Raw genomic sequence first — 12,954 nt, forward strand, 5'->3', positions numbered from 1 at the left:
CTAGAGCTTTTTAAAGACTCCAGCACCAAGGATACCGTGTTTCTTAAAGAAAATAGAAGAAAAGGAAGTGGGGACATATATCCCTATTTAGTAGATTACACTGGAATTTTCAAGGCAGAGAGAAACAGGGTTATGATACTGATGCAAGAACTTCCTGCTGAGAAACCAGCGTGCTCTTAATCCCTCAACCTATATCAATGTCTTCCCACGTAGCAAGGATGGGGTTGCTGGTACGGACACCACAGTTTAACTTCCCCAAACCGGGCCTGACCACTTGCAGATGTGTATTTGCATCCCCACAGGACTGTTTCTTGACTGTAGACACTTCAAAGACATTCTGTGCTAGATCAAACATGCGTTTAAGTTGGTTTAAATTTGTGCTTGCCTTTGTTTCTGAACAGGCGCAGAGTACCATATGAATCCTGATTCCTGTCAGCTGCAGTGTAAGCAGTCAGAACACCGCGTCTGGGGCTGCTCCTGGACAGCCAGATTGGATCACAGACGTCTAGGCACAAAGGAGCAAGCAGAGCCTGGTAGCTGCTTCTCATTTAAGTCAAGCGCACGGTTCTGTTTCCCTATTAAACAACGTTTCTTCCCTTCAGATAAGCAAGAGAAACAACAAATACTGGAAATAGGTGATTTTAAAATTTTAAACCCAAACAAGAATCGTTTTGTTTACACAACTCTCTCTCATAGTCACATCAGAGTTATTTTCACTTTGGCAGAATAAACTACACTCAACAACTGTGCTCAGAGTAGCAACTGGTACCTACACGTGAAGAAAGATGAAGAACTTAAAGGGCCCCCACATTACCCAGGGAATAAAACCCTTTTCCCCAGAAAAATACAAAGCCCCTCAGGCAAGATTTAGGAATGCACCGTCTTCAGCTTATGAAACAGAATTCCAGGCGTGACCTGATCCTTGTGCGTGGGTCCTGACGCAGGGAAGAAGAGCTCCAGCAGCATACGACTTTGGAGTCTTGCTGAGAAGTGCTGGACGCAGTCGCTGGAAGTTACATTCAAACCTGTAACAAAATACAACCCCTAAATGCAGACATACGAAACGGCTTCCCAGGAGAAACGGGTGGACTCACCCATGCTGAGTCTCTGTAACAAATAGGAAAGTCACTCCAAAGCAAGTCGTTTTCAACGAGTATTATGAGTGTGCAAACAAAAAGCTAACAGATCAGTGAGACTTTGGGGATGCGGGAAGGTGAATTTGGGAGGAAATCATAAAATATGAAGAACGGCCTTTCAGATGAGCATTCACAGAGTACATTTCAAGAATGTGCAATGCTGCTGGCAACTATGCATTTTTTTCCCTTCAGTTTCTCTGTAAAGTGAAGAAAACATGCACCTAGAATATCTCAGTCTGACAGTCCTTGAAATCTACTGTCAAGGGAAAAACCTGCCGTTGCCAATCCACGAGCCTTCTCTGAAGCAAGCACACGTTCCAAGCTTGTAACGCTCCACGTGTATACACGCAGACACAGCACTCTTTAGTGTTTTCCAATTTAGTGTCTTCCCATTTTACACACAGGCAGGGCTAAAACTCCTTGCATGTTATGCGTTATTAACGTGGGGAACAAGTTTCAGCAGGAGGACCTTTGAACTTTTGCCTTCACAGCAATGCCAATTAACAATATGACTTCTTGTGTTCCCACCTGACACGGGACCAAGCCCTCCAACACCAATACCCTCCAATTCCCCCTCCCTGATAATCTGAGGATGGCACAAGAGCACTGCGGAAGACATATTTAAATATTCCTTAGTACAGAAAAGTACCCCTCTCATTCCTGTAAAGATTAGTTTGAACCCTGAGTCACATGCTTTAGTAGCTCTTCTAAATGTTGTTTTTTTTGGCTTTTGTTATAAATGCACTAGATGGTTTTGGTATTCGTACAAATATCTGCTTACATCAAATCCTGCCGAACGATTTCCTCTGGCAGCTAGTTCCACTTTAATTACATCGCTTGAAAAAGTATTTCCACCTACCATTTTTCAAAACTCCCACTTTCTAAGTATCACTGATGTCCTTTTGGGCTTGTGCGATGAGACATCACAAAGTTATCTTGCCGTACTAGTTCCTCTTAATGGACTGACAAACAGTTTAATTAAGTTTTAACATGTCCAAGCTAACCTTTTTCGCAGCTGATCACACAAAAAAAAATTCAAGTACAATGCTTAATGATTGTGTTTAGAGATACCTGAATGCTCTAAAGGAATAAGGCCTGTTCTGAATAAGTACTACACTGTTCCTGCTGCTTTTTTTATGACCTTTTTTCTTCAGAAACTAAGGTAAAATTATTTTTATAGTGTCTTCTGCTAAAGAACGAGTCCTGTGATAAAATTTTAAAACAAATTTTGGCTTCACAGCAGCAGATGCGGTTCAGTTTAACAAGCCAATAAATAATATAAGCGACTAGAGAGCTGGGACTTTTATAATATGATGAGGGTTTAAAAGCTAAAATGGGAGTCAACAGGTATTAGAAAAAGAAAGCGCACGGTACCTGCGGGTCTCTGCCTGCCGCTCTGCGAGAGTGCCACAAAAGCTGCTTTTGTGGCAGCGTGCTGCTTCCACACCAGCTCCAGAAACCGTCCCAAGGTCATCAAGCACGTTACTGAGAACTGAAGACTTCTGTTTACGAGGCTGGGCGGCTAACAGCCACCTCCGACAGCAAGAAAACTCAGACAGACGAGTTGAGAAGGTCGCAAATGGCCAACCCAGCCCCACCACCTCCCCGCTCCCCACAGGGGCCCCCCAACACCTTACAGAGGCTGCCGAGAAGTTGAAAACAACGAAAAAAGCGTAAATCAAGCCCCACGCTTGGCTCGGGAGGTGCCTTAGAGCACCTCAGCCCTGGCAGGCGGCAGCGCACAGCACGGCCGGGCCTGAGGGGAGGGCAGGGGACGGCAGGGCCCCCCCCCCCGGGCCGCTCTCCCGCTGCGGGGCAGGCTCCGGGGGGGGGGGAGCGAGGCGGCCACCTCCGCACCCCGGAGACCGAGGAGGGGGGAACCGAGCCGAGCTGGGCCGAGCCGGGGCCGCTCCCCTCAGCCCCGCGCCTCAGGGAGCGGCGGTGGCGGCGGGCGGGGCCGCTCCCCTCAGAGCTCCCTCAGAGCTCCCTCACAGCCCCCTCAGAGCCCCCCCGCTCCCCTCACAGCCCCCCCCCGCCTCACCTCAAGGCCCTGCCCGGCCCAGAGCCGCTCCTTGAGGCACCCCCGGTCCTCAGCAGCGGGAGCAGGCACCGAGCCGAGCCCGTCCCCATCCCCATCCCCGTCCCCACCGCCCGCTCCCCTCCTTCCCGGCCTGCCCGGCGCTGCCGGCCCCCGGCGGCCCCCTCCTCCTCCTCCTCCTCCTCCTCCTCCTCCTCCTCCTCCTCCTCCTCCCCCCGGCCGTGGCTGCGCGTGCGCGGCGGCCCCGCTGCCATCCGGGTCCCTCGGTGCGGTGCAGCAGGTCGGTAGGCGGGAAATGGCGACTGGCTGCTGAGCGCCCGCGGAGCGCCGAGCCCCGGCGGCGGCTGTGGCTGTGGCTGTGGCGGTGGCGGCGGCAGCGGCTGTGGCGGTGTAAACACAGCGGCACCCGCACGGCCCGGCCCGGCTCCGCGACGCCGCGGCCTCGGCCCGGCACGGCCACCTCCGGCCGCCGGGGGCCCGGCCAGCGGGGGCCCGCCTCCCCGGCACCCCGCGCCCTCAGGTAAGCGAGGCGGCGGCTGCGGGCAGCGCGGTGGTCCCGCGGGGGGGACACGGAGAATTTGGGGAAGGGGGGCAGGAAAAAGGAGAAGGAGGAGAAGGGGCGGCGGCGGTGCGGACACCGAGGGGGGGGGGGTGGAGCGGCCACCGGGGGGGAGCCCCCCGCGCCCCTCACGGCCCCGTTCCGAGCTCCCCCCCTCGCCCCCTCGGCTCCGCTCCCGTCGCTGCCCGGCGGCCCCGGGGCTCCGCCGGCCCCCGGAGGGGGTGGGTGGCGGTGAGGGGGCGGCTGTCAGCCCCGCGCCGCGCCCCCCGCCCGTTCCAGGCCTCGGCCTGCGGGGTGCCCGCCCCGGCGGGTGCCGTCCCGGGGCTGCCCCCGGCGCCGCCGCGGTCGTGGCGCTCGCTCCCGGCCCGTTGTTTGCTGCCGGCCTCGCTCCCGGCCCTCCCGAGCGCTCGGAGGAGCGGCCCCGGGGCGGGGGGGAGCCGCCCCCGGCCGGGCTGTGGCGCTGAGGGGCCGCCGGTGCCGCCCGGTGGGCTCGGCGTGAGGCCGCCGCGCCGCTGCCTCGGGCGAGTCGCAGGCTCTGCTGCCGCTCGTCCCTGGGTGAAACGGGGCTAATAACACCTCGGAGAGTTGTTGCGAGAAGTAGTTAATGTTTGTAGAGGGCTTAAAAGACCTAAGTGTTATTAATTAAGCCCCATGACACATTAAGGTAAGAGTTAGTGAATCAGGTTTACACGCGGATGAACCGAGGCAGGAAGAGATTACGATTGAGCTGGAGTAACGCGTTGGATCGGTGACAACAACAGAAAACAAGTTGTAACTACTTCGCGCTGTAGGCACAAGTGAACAGTTCTGTGTAACAGAAACGCTTCCAAGATGATTTCCCCTCCCTCTGTTCCCCCCCCACCCCCCCCAAACCGGAGCCTTTCTGCCTCAGTTTCTCCTGTGTGACTTCCAGTGGAGTGGAGAGCTCCAAGGACACTTGCGGCTTGCCCACTTAAAAGTGTTTCAGCAGTTTTCATAACAAGATATATGTTCTAGGATGCAAGCCAAATCCAGGCTTGAATTCCATAAAACATTCTCCACTTTTCCCCTGAAAACATTGTGTGGAACTTAGTTAAGACTTGATCCTGTTCCAGTCAGCGGAGTATGCACTGAAGCTGACATTCCTGTTTCATCTGAGAAAGTTCCTTCGTTAAAGAAGAAATTCTGCTGTCATTCTGTCCCGCAGATTTAACGGCAGAGTTAGATCATTTTCTTCTAGCGATGTAAACATTCCACATATGCTGGAGCTGCACATGCATTTTCATAATTTAAAGGTAATTTTCCATCTCCAGACTTCCACCGCGAGTGTTGGTAGCTTCCTTCCCCGGCGTTGATTCCCCGGCAGACTGACATGACACTGCTGCAGGCTGAGTAGCATCGAGTGATTAAAACTCCTACCCAATCCAAAAGGAAAGTTAGCCTCCATCTTACGGAGTTTTTCCATTCTCTATTGGCATTTGTTGTCTTTGATCACTTGCAATGCTGGTGAGGTTGACACCAACAAAAATACTGTTTCCAGAAGCCTAACAATCACTTTTTCCTCTTCTGACAGTTTTCTGTGCAAATATCTCATTCCCGTGGAAGAAACTTTTTCATAGGTGTAAGTGGAGTAATAGCTTGGAGTTCCTGCACATTTTTGTTAGGAGCTAATACTGGAAGTCAAACTATTTTGGCAAGAGCTCTCAAGAGAAGGCAAAACAGCATGCATCGAGTAGGATTGGAATTTGGCAGAAATCTAAAATTAATGTGCGTTTCTAGACATCTGTATTCTCTGACAGAAGCTCGAGACTTCTTGTCCTTTAGAAGGGGTAACTGGAAGTTCCAGAACGTCTTCCGCATGGATTTAAATTTGCAACTGAAGAGTTGGACTCAGCGTAGCTGTTTAACTCTGAAGCTGCCTTTTCCAATACCTGGGATCACGGCTCTTCCCTACTCAAAGCCTGTACAAGCTCTTACCCATCCGTGGATTTTCAGCCTGGTCTCCCTAGGGGAGCCAATTCCTAGGGACCTCAGCTTTTGGACCTTGCTAGCATCAGCTCAGGAGTACCCCCAGCCACAGGCTGCCCCCCAAATTCTCCCCCTGACTCCATCCTTATTCCCCCTTTCTCAGGAGCATTCCTCTCAGCAATCCTCCTTTCCCTTCTGATTCATTGCTCTGATCAGCTCAGATGTGATGCTTCTTACTCTTATTAGCCCAGGAAGTAAAGGACCAAGTCTGAACAAAATTCTTTCCTTTTGCTGGCAGCTGGCATTCGCACTCCAGCATTGGCACCAATCTCTTGTAAAGTTTTAGTGGAAGATTGTTTCCATCTATTGTATGTGAAGAGCTCATCTGATGTTTATCCATCCCAGTTAGGTCTTCAGAAAAAGCAAACGTGCACCATAAGCGCAGAGCTGATTAATCAAATTCATAATGACTTACAGTTTTTAGGGGGCAGAGTGTTTGAATCATGCTGCTCTGATCCTGCAGAGGAGCAGTAAGCTCTTTACAAGCTGGTTGAGAAGGAGTAGCCGTGTAATTCACGTAGGTTTTGACAGTGTCAGCCCTACGGAGTGCTTTAACCACAGGTTAAGTTGCTCAAGTGCGGTGTCAGTTGCAGTGCAGTGCATCGCCTCTGACTGCTCGGAGGAGAACTTCGCACACAGCTCCTTGTCAATGCGCCAGCCTAGCGTGCTGTTTACATGGTGAGTTGCCTGGATAGCGATTATTTATTATTTTAGAAAAATATTTTACATTCATAGATGAAGACACATGCAATAACACTTGAAGAATTAACTATGAAATCATCCACATCTAAAGCAATCAGAGGCTGGGTAGTAGTTTCCCAGTTGGCAGCCTTAACTTTTTCTAAATACATTACTTCCTAATCAGATCAGTTCCAATAATTACTTTGATTAAAGTCCTCTTAGCTATGGAAAATAAGATTTTTTTTTCATCTTACCTCATGATCCAGGGAAACGCTTGTCAGGACAGACTGGTGTAGGAAAACGCTGAGTTGTGTATCAGGAAAGCTGAAGTCTATTTGCACCTCTGCTGGGTGCGTGCTCCGACACATTCTTTGTTGCCTCGGTTTCCCTACCTGATGCTTTGGTATTTAGGGTGCTGGGACCTGCGGACAGCCCGCTGGGAAGCAGGTATGCGGCTGCTGGTGGGCTGCATTAATGCAGCAGCCGCATCGATCTCTGCTGTAGGGTGACAAAAAGACACAGCTCCCCCTGGGGAAAGCTTTATGAGAGTTGAGCCCCTTCCATTGGGTTTGTATGCGTCGAGCTGGCAGAACCCTAAAGGCAGCACGGGGAAGCCCCCTGTGTGTTACGTCAGGTCTAAGGAGGGTCCTCTGTCCGCAGTGGTGTGATTCTGAAGGTGCTTGTAAGAGGCGACAGGAACTGAAGTTGCCCCTAGTAGTCCACACACTCTTCTGAATCCAGCGTTTCTGTTTGTTGTGTGAGGAACTGAGTTAGGCATAAAACACTTCATAGTTTTTAACATAAAAATACTGCATCGGTGTAACTTCAAGGTAAGCAGTACGGTGAAAATAGCTTTAAATAGAAGGAGCTGCTAACTCCAGAGCACCTGGAAAGCAAGCTCTGTATACTTGCTTAAAGTAGCACCGTGCTGAAGTATATTATATATCCTGCTATTTGTTGCCAGCATACAGAGTGTGAGGAGCGGCAAAAAAAATACACAACTGAAGCATCTGGGTTGGGATTTACCTGTATGTGCAAACACGCGCAGTGGCAGCACAGCAAGCACGTCGTTATCGGCAGAGTAAGGCTGAGAGTGAGACTCTAGGGCACGTGAGCTTTCTGGAAGCCTCACGTGAGAGAAAAGGGACCTGCCCTTATTTAGGGTTCGTTTAAGAAGTGATTTAAGTGAGCGAATTAACGGGAACTCGCATCAAATCGGAGCGGCTCTCCTCAGCAGTTCAGCTCTAGCTGTACTGATTCAGCCTAAATCACACCTCGGTTTACTTTAGGCCATTCTAAATTATGATTGCTTTGATTCATCCTGTATTTTAGGAGGTGCTAATTAGAGGCAGGTAGGTAATTCAATCTCCGGATTAGGCTATACCACAAGGACTTCCCTGGCGCGGCGATAGCAGCCTCGTTAGCGGTGAAACCCCTGCACAAAGGGGTTCCCTGTGCCAGCACGAGCCGCGCTGCGCTCGCTGTGCTTTAGCTGGATTTGATGACACCAGATGAGTATTTCCCCCTGCTCTCACATTTCCGACAGCCTCGCCACCCCTGCAGACCCTCGGGTTTGGCACCACCAGTGCGGATTTCCTTGGCTCCAGGGGTGTGCGGTGCCTCCTGCCCGGCGGGCGGCCGCGGTGCTGCCCCGTGGGATCCTGCCTCGTCCACCACCACAGCCTCAAGGCTTCCCCTTCTGTAGCGTACCTCTCAGGGCGCGTTTTTTGAAGTACTTGCTATTTCAGGAAGGAGTGGGCTGCCTTGAGGCAGCAGAGCTGCGTTCTGTGTTTGCCTTTGCCCTCTCTGCATTTCCCAAGCCCTTCTCACACAGGGCAGCCCAGCGTCTGTCCCCGCTTGCCAGGACCCTCTCGTTTCCCAGGGGAGCTCGTCCAGGTACGGCTTTGTGTGTGCTGGATTTAGATACGGGATCTTTGATTGAGTTACCCAGCCCAGTTTGTTTGACACCTTCTTAAACCCTTGTCAAGAGCAAGCCGTTGTAATTACATCAAGTTAAGGACAGTTGGAAGATCTTGTTTATTGTGCTTTTAAGGCAGAATCTATTAATATGAAAGAAGAAAACAAGCAAGTTAGTGGAAACGCAAAACTTTTAATTTTTATGTTCTTAAAAATACAGATTTTGGAGACTCAAATGTAGCTGAAGTGGTATTGTTAAACAGCTTAATCACTGTCTTTGGAGCTTCTTTTGTGATGCCCAGAGGCCAGACAGCTTGGGAGTGCTCTTTAGAAAAGGTCTTGGAGAGCTCAGCTGGAGCAGCGAGCTGTGTAGGTATGGCTCAGGTGAAGAGGTGCCATGCTTAATTGGTGTGCTTAATTATCCCGTTGGATTTATTTGAAGATAATTTTCTAGTGATAGTAGATTGGTTTATTATATATCTGGAAAATGTTTTATAATGTTCGCTCTCTAAGATTAATAGTTAATATAAAAACGTCCTGAGGCAATTAGCATCGTAGGGTTCCAACCCATAAAGTAGTTCAAGAGCAGAAGATAAACATTTGTCATCAGTGATCCGTGCTTTCAAAGTTAAAAAGTTATTTCACGAAGGCTGCCCTCTGCTCTTTCTCCTCTCTATGTATTTTCTGTTCCCCTTTTTCTGCATTTTGGGTGCTGTGAGGTCAGAGAGGTGTGCGCAGCTTCCCGCACGCCCTTCACCTTGTTGCTGGCAGCTCGAAAAGCTCTGGGCCCACGTTTGCAGACAGACGTGTTTTGTCAGGTTTTCTGGGGTACAGGGCTCTTTCTTTACTTTTTAAAAAGGGTGACCATGCTGATAAACCCACTGCCGTTGTTGCAGCTTACTCGGCGTTGTGCAGTCAGACAGCGTGGAGCAGCAGGAGCAGCCCCACAGCGTGAATTTATTGATGCTGAGCACTTGGTGTGCAGGTGTCCATGGAAGACGGGACAAATCTGGAGCAAAAAGTACATAAAGGGATGAGGGTGAGAGCCTTCAGTGAGCCATCACGGGATAGAAGCAAATGGAATAAGATCTGGATGAAGTTTTCTGAGGGGCTGGCAGATCTCTTCGTACCTGCCTGAGTCCTTAGCCCAGCTCCGTGCCTTTCCCCGTGCCTACACTGATGCTGTTCAGCTGCTGCTGTGCAGAGGCTGCTGAGTTAACTCAGCTCATGACAGGTGGTTGTTTAAACTCATTGGCTGGCCCTGCTTATCCTCTGTGTTCAGAGGGAGTTTAAGAAGCTAAATTCTGTTTTATAAAACATATGAGTGGTAAGGATGAGGGGAAGACTATATATTTTTTTCTCCTTAGAAGCCCAGTTTTTAAAATACTACTCTATGAGAGTTTTTGGTCCACTGTAGTGTTCAGGGACAAAAGATGCTGACCGTTAGCATGAGTAGTGTGTCTGCTTTAGAGATATACATCTATCTATATATATATAAAAGTTATTTTGGAGTTTTGGTGCTGTATTGTAAGTGCAACAAATGAGGATCCTTCTTGAAAAGGGTAATCACAAGCACGAGCTAAAATAATCCATCTGGTGGGGTGGTGTTACTTGAGCAGCAGGATGTTTTCCCATAGCCGTGCATCCCTTGGAGCCTCGCAGCTCCTGTAGCACTTCCAGACCCTGCACCCACAGCACTCCCTTTGTGGGGGGGTTTGTGGTGTCCCTGCTGACCCCTGTGGTCAGAGGCAGCTGGGGGAGCAGGCAAGGCTGTGTCAGTGCAGCCAGGATGGACGGGGCTGGGGCTGGGCTGCAGCTCACTTTCGCTCACTGCCAGAAGGCTCTGGTCAGTCTTACCTACAGAGCTTCGGGTTTTCAGACCTGTAGGAGCTTGGTCTGCCTGAAATTTCTCCCCCTCTGTCAAATTAGGTGGAGGGAGGTGAGCGGGTTACCAGGGGAGGACTGACGGGCGCACAGTTGGATAAGCCTCATTTTCCCTGGAAACCAGGCTGTAAAAAAATCTACAAGCACATTAGAAAAAGCTTCCCGGTGTTTGTGCTACAGACTGCAGCCCTTCAGAGAGTACAACAGGCACATAGAAACCCTGACATAAACCACTGGGGCTTTAAAAATCTGCAACCGAATGGTCTGTGTTCCTATAACTGGCCATAAAATAAAAGGACAATTTTATACCCAAAACCTGGGGTACGCCAGTGAGCGGGTTGGGCCCTTTGGTCTTGTGAGCAAACGGAGTGACACCGCTCACATCTCCCAGCTCAGCTCCCTTCCCCAAAACTGGGTGACCTCCCTGCAGGATTAGCAGACTTAGCTGCCTCTGTCCATTCACGTTTCCTAGCGTAGCGCATGAATCCGTGCCCTGCGTTAAAGGCGTGCAGCTTCCCTTTTCTCTGAGTCTCAAGCTGCCAGGCATCCTAAAACGTTAGCCGATTTTGCACGTTTATTCCTCAAAAAGGCAAGGCGGTGCTGTACAGAATCACAGCAGCAGCCTTCGTTCTGCAGCTCCTGCCTCTTGTTTGCAGACATAAACTTTGCAAAGTGAGGCGCGAGGCAAACAGGATCCTCTCTCCGCGGAGCAGTTCTGTTTGTTTGCAGAGCCCTACCTGCTCCTTCGCAGCCATCAAGTTATTATCTCATTACGTCTCACGCATCTTAAAGCGGCAGAGATGCGTTAGACCAAAAGGGAGGTAATCAGATTGTGAAATAAATAAGTGAAATTCGGGGTAGAACCGAGGAAGAATGGAAATATTATCGTGTGCTGGAAGATCAATCTTTGCTTACAAAACTTCTGTTGTTGTGCTAAATTGTGGTTATTATGCTCTGCATTATCGGCATGTTGTTCAGAAACCTCATTTAACTTTCCACTGAATGGCCAGTGATTTTTCTCCTGTGGATTTTTCACCCAGAACAAAATAGGAAAAAAAAATAAACAAAAACATTTAAATGAAAGAAAATAAAATGTAAAATAGCCTTACTGACATGGGGTCAGACAGGTCCTGAAGCTGATCTCAAGAAGGTTTGTGGAAGTGAATGAGATTCAAGTTTATAATGTTGGATGTTTGTAAAGTTACACATAGTGTCACTCGAGAGTTAGTAAAGCTCTTATTTTCCTGTTAATTTTAATTTAGGTACGTGTATAAATGAGCAAATGAATCTCACTGATGGAAATGTGTAAGAATAAAGTTTTCTGTTTAGAAATAGGGCAGTGGGCTATGAAAAATCAGATTAAAATCAGCATGTTTATGTAATGGAGAATGTTTAGTTTCAGATCTGTATGGGCAGCAACCGGTTAAAAAAACCTCAGTTGTGGTGGCATTTTCCCCATTTGTAACAATGTTGGTGTTTGTTATTTTTAATTTATTTTTTCATCAGGAAAGCCAAGTGAAAAAAGAGCATAATAGCAGCTCCTGCAAGGTAGAGAGCAGGCTTTAAACTATTTGGAAAGGTTTTGAATTTATAGTGCACCAAGGAAGATGTTTTCCAGGGAAATAAGAATCATATTATCATTTAAAGAGTTTTTATCCTACAACACAAAGAGCCTAAAATAGTCTGCTGTTTTTAAGGCCAAAGGAGCAGCCAAAAACTTTATCTAGCCTTTTAAAAGATAGCAACCTGACAAAAGCCCTGTGGAATATGTGATTGCGGTGCTGATCCCACGGAAAGATTAAGGGGAAGCAGAGCAACTTCAGGCTTTCAGGTGCAGTTAAACAAAATTCATCTCTGCAGACCTTGCAAAAACTATCAGCTTCTCCTAACAAATGCAGGAGCTACTCCGTGGCTGCCACAGTCCGACACACACTTGCTTAGGCTTATGAATCTTCTGGAGTTGGTGTTTGCTCATTTGTTGTTTTTTCCTTTTTTATTTTTAATTAAGAAAGCCAACTAATATGAGTAAGATGAATGATTAAAAAAAAAAAAAAAAAAAGACAACCCATGGAGATTTTTTTTGTGGTCAGAGCTTATCACAACATCCTGGCAGGTCTGCTCAGGAAGTGTTCAGCAACCTGTCCGTACCAGGGGCTGGAACAAGAGGGAGACACTTCCAAAAATAGTCTCCGTGTGAGCCTGGCAGCGTGGATTAAATGTCTGGGGAGCCTGATTTGTCCCAAGACAGCTGGTCCCTTCCCGAACCTCAACGGGAACAGTGCTGGTTCTGGTGGGATCTGTTTGCCACTTGTTTAACACTCAAGTACTGCAAACTTATTTCCAAACACCTCAGCTGTTGGTGAGCTCCACGGTACCTAAAGGCGCCTGATGTAAAGTTCTTGTCTTGGCAGCAGCAGGGATCTCATGTAATACCTTTCTGCTGCCACAGGTCTCGGGCTCTGTTCTGAGATCAGCTGTTCTGCGATTAACCCAGCTCTCCATTTTTCCTTGTTGGTTAGGAGCCTGACCCCAGCTGAAATGACTGAATTAATTCCAAGTGTGTACCCTCAGTCATAAAGAGAAAAATATCTTGGCCAGGAGGGAATAAACTCTCAGTTCCAAATGCAGATAGGATAATCAAAACACAGCCTCGCTAGCAAAGCAGTGACAAAACAATGGTGCCTGGAAGTACGATTGCTAATGCAGAAAAATAAAGGAACAGCAAATTTATT

General features: G+C 49.0%; 1 protein-coding gene and 1 long non-coding RNA gene across 2 annotated transcripts in view; one reads left to right on the plus strand and one right to left on the minus strand.

Moving 5' to 3' along the window:
• Positions 1-623: 623 nt before the first annotated feature.
• On the minus strand, positions 624-3,167 carry LOC311442680. Its single transcript, XR_014696797.1, has 2 exons — positions 2,511-3,167; positions 624-1,025 (listed from the first exon to the last, which is right to left on the minus strand). It is a non-coding gene; the product is annotated as an uncharacterized lncRNA (long non-coding RNA).
• A 269-nt stretch (positions 3,168-3,436) lies between these two features.
• Positions 3,437-12,954, plus strand: part of CTDSPL2 (CTD small phosphatase like 2) — a 37,695-nt gene continuing 28,177 nt past the window's right edge. The window contains exon 1 of the mRNA XM_084532182.1: positions 3,437-3,694. The gene's annotated coding sequence lies outside the window, so the exon portion shown is untranslated. The remainder of the gene's footprint in view (positions 3,695-12,954) is intronic.

This window comes from Aythya ferina (genome assembly GCF_964211825.1).
Source record: "Aythya ferina genome assembly, chromosome: 11".
NCBI classification, from domain to species: domain Eukaryota; kingdom Metazoa; phylum Chordata; class Aves; order Anseriformes; family Anatidae; genus Aythya; species Aythya ferina.